The following is a 6,119-nucleotide window of genomic DNA, read 5'->3' as shown; positions in this document are numbered from 1 at the left end:
GGGGTGGGGCGGGTGGAGGGCGTGCGGGCGTGGTGGAGGGCGTGGTGGAGGGCGTGCGGGCGTGGTGGAGGGCGTGCGGGCGTGGTGGAAGGGCGTCGTGGAAGAGATGCGGGCGGCCCGGTGGGAGGGCGTGCGGGGGTGGTGGAGGGCGTGGTGGAGGGCGTGCGGGCGTGGTGGAGGGCGTGCGGGCGTGGTGGAGGGCGTGCGGGCGTGGTGGAGGGCGTGCGGGCGTGGTGGAGGGCGTGCGGGCGTGGTGGAGGGCGTGCGGGCGTGGTGGAGGGCGTGCGGGCGTGGTGGAGGGCGTGCGGGCGTGGTGGAGGGCGTGCGGGCGTGGTGGAGGGCGTGGTGGAGGGCGTGCGGGCGTGGTGGAGGGCGTGCGGGCGTGGTGGAGGGCGTGCGGGCGTGGTGGAGGGCGTGGTGCAGGGCGTGCGGGCGTGGTGGAGGGCGTGCGGGCGTGGTGGAGGGCGTGCGGGCGTGGTGGAGGGCGCGCGGGCGTGGTAAAGGCTTCTCGCCAGGGAGTTTCCCCGGGTCTGAAGCCACCCTGCCGCGATCACGTGACTTAACTGCTTCCCCGGCAGAATTCTGACCAATCACGCACTGCCATTTGCGGTCGGGAGTCGTGCTGGGGGCGGCGGGGGGGCGGGGGGGGCGGAGGTCACGGGAGGTCAACTCTGAGGGGCCATTTATTTGGGAATTTTGATTTTTCTTTTTTTGTTTTTGTTTTTTTCTTTGTTTATTGGTGTCAAAGTGTTGGAGTTCGTGCGTTTGTGTTTTTTTTTGTTTGTTTGTTTCCTTGTATATGTTTATGCGTTGGAGTTCGTGCGTTTGTGTGTAACTATGAAATCCTGTGTTCAATGATAGTAATGATAACGGTAATAATTGTTATGATAACGAGGATGATATAGATTATGTTGATAACAGCGATAATAAATTTGATTTATTTTATTTCGGTTGAGTGGGAATATCTACAGATTATTTAACTTCCATTACGATCCATCGGTAACTTAGAAATGTAGTATCAGAGAGCAGGATTAATTAAAATGATAATGATGGACTGTAATGAGATATCATAACTTTATATAAATATAAAAATATCATAACTTTATCATAAAATAAAATAAAATAAAGATATCATAACTTTATGCAAAAAAAATCACCGATGGATTAAGATTAAATTTTGAGTGTTTGTTGTTTTTGGGGCGAGATTTTGGAAAGATTTTAGCCAGATTAACTAATTTTAATCGTCCCAGCATCCTATACGCCCAAATCAGCACTAAATATAGTTAACTGGCTGCTGATCTTTAGACAACCAATCCTTAAGTTTTCGTATTAATTTCGTGTAATCAGGCGCAATCACCAACTCAAATAGACAATAGCCATAATTTATATTATCATATTCGTAATCAGGCCTGTCCACCAACTCAAATAGACAACCAACCCTTAATTTATCGTATCATATTCGTGTAATCAGGCGCAATCACCAACTCAAATAGACAACCAACCCTTAATTTATCGTATCATATTCGTGTAATCAGGCGCAATCACCAACTCAAATAGACAACCAACCCTTAATTTATCGTATCATATTCGTGTAATCAGGCGCAATCACCAACTCAAATAGACAACCAACCCTTAATTTATCGTATCATATTCGTGTAATCAGGCGCAATCACCAACTCAAATAGACAACCAACCCTTAATTTATCGTATTATTTTCGTGTAATCAGGCGCAATCACCAACACAAACTCAACCAAATCTCTCCGAATTTTGCCTGAAATGTGTACATATATTTATTTATTTACATTTATTTACATTGAATTTGTGCATATCCGTATAAAATGGGATACTTCCTAATTCCAAACTTACGAACAAGATCAAAAGAAAAAATCATCTGGTTTGTCTGAGTAAAGGTGATAAGATACACAACCAATATACTAATCATCATCATTATCGTTTCATTGAGCCTGTCTATTTAATGGTTAATGTTTAATATTTAGTATTGATTTAATTGCCTTAAGCTTGTCTAGATAATGGGAAGAACCTATCTCATTCAGTGCCTCAGGTTTTACAGTGCCAGGCAGCGGTGCCAGGCAGCGTAGACTCGGCCCAGAGAAAGGCACGGAAAGGCACACTCGCTAGCAGCCAAAATTAAGGTCAATATTGTGAGATTCTCGGTCGAGATTTTGAGATGATGGGGCGGGGGGGGGGGGAGAGAATGGAGAACGACGAAAATAAAAAATTCGTTTTTGGAGCGAAACCATTTCAGTTAATTCCGGCAAATTATCTATTCTGGATAGGTTATTGTGAAGTGAATTATCTTATTTTTTTTTCCTTCTTCCTCGTCTTCCTCATTCGGTCGTGTCCATTTGAGTGAATTATTTATTTATTTATTTATATTTTACCTTCCTCGTCTTCCTCATTCGGTCGTGTCCATTTGATTTTTATTCTCAATTCCTTCTTATTCTTTTTACAGTTTCGAATTCTATAGACTTCCCACCACGGAACTAGCAAGTCATTCCACGAAACTTTATTCAAATTCCGAACATTAATTCACAGAGATCTCAAAAACCGAAGCGTTTCCGATCTATCAACTCGAGGGGGAAAAGAATCACTAGAAAATCAACACCACACATCACAGTCTGAACAACAACGCAGGGAACTACAAGACTAAATCCTGCCTGAACCAAGTGAGGATAATTCATCACCAGGATTGATGGTGTTGGATAAAGAGGCATTAGTGTAGTGTGATGCTTCACTGTAGCTGTTTTGAGCACATGTGTGTATGCATATGCAAAGGGGGGATGTTTATATATCTTTTTTTTTATCTCTATTCTTTTTTTTTCCATTTCTCTCTGTCTGTCTATCTGTCTTTCTCTCTCTCTCTCTCTCTCTCTCTCTCTCTCTCTCTCTCTTCTCTCTCTCTCTCTCTCTCTCTCTCTCTCTCTCTCTCTCTCTCTGCCTCTCTCTCTCTCATGCCTCTCTCTCTCTCTGCCTCTCTCTCTCTCTCTCTCCTCTCTCTGCCTCTCTCTCTCTCTCTCTCGCCTTTCTCTACTCTCTCTACTCTCTAGACCTTTCATAAAGATCTCTCTCTCTCTCTCTCTCTCTCTCTCTCTCTCTCTCTCTCTCTCTCTCTCTCTCTCTCTCTCTCTCTCTCTCTCTCTCTGCTCTCTGTCTGTCTGTCTCTATCTATCTATCTATCATCTCTCTCTCTCTCTCTCTCTCTCTCTCTCTCTCCTCTCTCTCTCTCTCTCTCTCTCTCTCTCTCTCTCTCTCTCTCTCTCTCTCTCTCTCTTTCATTCACGTACCCGTACTCTTCCTTTAGAAAAGGATTGGAAAGAGATGAATGAAAATAGATTATAAAGATATTAAATTCTCTTCAGCTTTTTTTTTTTTTAGTATACTGTACTATGTTACTCTAGATAGACATATCGTAAAGATTGATAAATTGTATGTATATTCTCTGTCTCTGTCTCTGTCTCTGTCTCTGTCTCTGTCTCTGTCTCTGTCTCTGTCTCTGTCTCTGTCTCTGTCTCTGTCTCTCTCTCTCTCTCTCTCTCTCTCTCTCTCTCTCCCTCTCTCTCCCTCCCTCTCTCCCTCTCCCTCTCTCCCTCCCTCTCCCTCTCTCCCTCCCTCTCCCTCTCTCCCTCCCTCTCCCTCTCTCCCTCCCTCTCTCCCTCTCCCTCTCTCTCTCCCTCACACTCCACCTTTCCTTCTCTGCACATCAATGCACGGCCAGGATGAGCTGACACAGAATTCACCTGGGTTTGGGTCCACGCTTATCTACATTAAGGATATGGCGGGATTATCCTCCCCGGAGCTACGTAACTCACCGGGATAGAATCAAAGAGTAAACGAGAGAGCACTCGGCGCCATCCGTTTCGGCGCGGAAGCATCTGGGGCTCTGATAATTCGCGAGGGATGGTGTGGAATCAGAGGCAAGGGAATGGCATAAACATGTCATCGACGTGTTAAGAGAGGAAGAGAGAGGAGGCGGGAGGGGGAGGGAGGAAGAGAGAGGAGGGGGGGAGGGGGAGGGGGGGTAAGGGGTGTGGAGGGGGGGGGTGGGGGGGTGAGATTTCGAGCAGGCATAGCGTTGAACTTGGTAAAGAGTTTGGGGCTAGATTCAGCCATGGGAGGGGGTGGGGAGGGGGGGGGGGATTTGGCAATGTTCTTCTGGGATGCCAATATTTTTTTGTCTGTTGGTCCTTTTAATCTGTTGTTGTATACGTATTTGTTTTAATATGTTGTTAGATTGAATTCTCCGAAAGTACTTATGATTAATCAATGCACTGAGGCTTGGTCTATATACTAGAGAATATGCTAGAGTTTGCAAGATAGTATACAGGGTTACTATAATGCACATTTACAAATGCTCAGATGAAAAAGAACTGACTTAGAAGATAGAGACAGAGGGAGAGGGGGGGGTTGGTGATGAGAAAGATGGATAGAAACAAAGAGAGAAATTGAGAATGAGAGAGAGAGAGAGAGAGAAGGACAAAACACTTTCTCGAAACTCAAGTCAGAATCCTTTCTTCCATTCCATCTGTCTTAAACCCTTTTCTTCTTTTTTTTTCTTTACCCTCTTTGGAAATCATTATCTTCCTCTCCTTCTTGCTCCTCCTTCCTCCACCTATCTCTGTTCCTAGCACCTCTTCTTCACGCTCTTTCGAAACAAATCAATGTAAAGTCTATAAACTGGGGACGCCCTTCTTCGGTAAGCTCAGCTCTATCTTCCTCCTTAAGACCCTCTTTCTTTTCCCCCCGTCTTTTCTTCCTAAATTGTTTCTTCCCAGATTCTCCCGCTCCTTAATTCCTCGTTTTCTTTCTTTTTCTAGGATTTTTTTCTATGCTTCTCCCTTCCACTAACTTTTTTTTTCTTTTTCTTTTTTTGTTCCTGTGCTGCTGTTTCTTTTTTTTCTTTATTCCTTTTCCGTGTTCCTCTTCCTCTTTTCTTTCTTCTTCCTCCTCCTCTTCCTTCTCTCCTGTCTCTTCCTTTTCATCTTCCTCTTCCTCCTTTTCCTTCTCTACCTCCTCTTCATCCTCCTTCTCCTACTGCTACTACTCTACTACTACTCATCTTCTTCCTCCTCTAACTACTACTCCTTATCCTTATCTTTCTACTGCTGCTGCTCATCAATCCACCTCTATCCTCCTTCCCCTCCTCTTCTTTTTCTTCCCCTTCCTTCTCCTACTCCCCTCTCCTCCCTCCCTACTCTACCTCCAGCCTTCTCACCTCCTCCTCCTCCCTGCTCCCCCCTCTCCTCCTCCCCTACTCCTCCAACTTCTTCTCCCCTCTCCTCCTCCTCCCCGTCTTCCCCTCTCCTCCTCCTCCCCCTTTTCCCCTCTCCTCCTCCTCCCCATACCCCTCTCCTCCTCCTCCTCCCTTTTCCCTTCTCCTCCTCCTCCTGCTCCCCTCTCCTCCTCCTCCTACTTTCCTCCCTCTCCTCCACCTACTCCCTTCTCCTCCTCCTACTCCCCTCTCCTCCTCCCTCTCCCTTCTCCTCCTCCTACTCCCTTCTCCTCCTCCTACTCTACCTCCAAGTTCTTCTCCCCTCTCTTCTTCCTCCTCTCCCACCTCTCCTCCTCCTGCTCCTCTCTCCTCCTCCTACTCCCCTCTCCTCCTCCTACTCCCTTCTCCTCCTCCTACTCCTCTCTCCTCCTCCTCCTACTCCTCTCTCCTCCTCCTACTCTACCTCCAACTTCTTCTCCCCTCCTCTTCCTCCTCCTACTCTATCTCCAACTTCTTCTCCCTTCCTCCTCCTCCTCCTCCTTCTCCTGCCACTCTATTGTCTACATTTCTTCCCTTGCCTTCTGTTTGTCATTATCATTATGCTTCATTCAAGACACGAATACATAGAAATAATTGCGATCATCCAAATACATTTCAGAGGGAAACTAAAATAAAAAGACTTGAAATAACTTCAAAATCCCAGACCTATTACACTTTAGGAGAGTGTCCCCTTCCCTTCCCTTCGGCCAGCGACACAAAAGAAAACGGGACAGCGCTGGGACTCGCACTTATCCCTTGAGAAAATTAGCTTTCCTGGAAACCGATAGCTGACATGAGGATGAGGACCTGGTCAGACCTCATACATATGCCCGGTCACGTCAGGAGGAG

This window comes from Penaeus vannamei, chromosome 33, assembly GCF_042767895.1.
Source record: "Penaeus vannamei isolate JL-2024 chromosome 33, ASM4276789v1, whole genome shotgun sequence".
Lineage (NCBI taxonomy): Eukaryota > Metazoa > Arthropoda > Malacostraca > Decapoda > Penaeidae > Penaeus > Penaeus vannamei.
The sequence above is the reverse complement of the archived record's forward strand: the minus strand, read 5'-3'. Positions refer to the sequence as shown.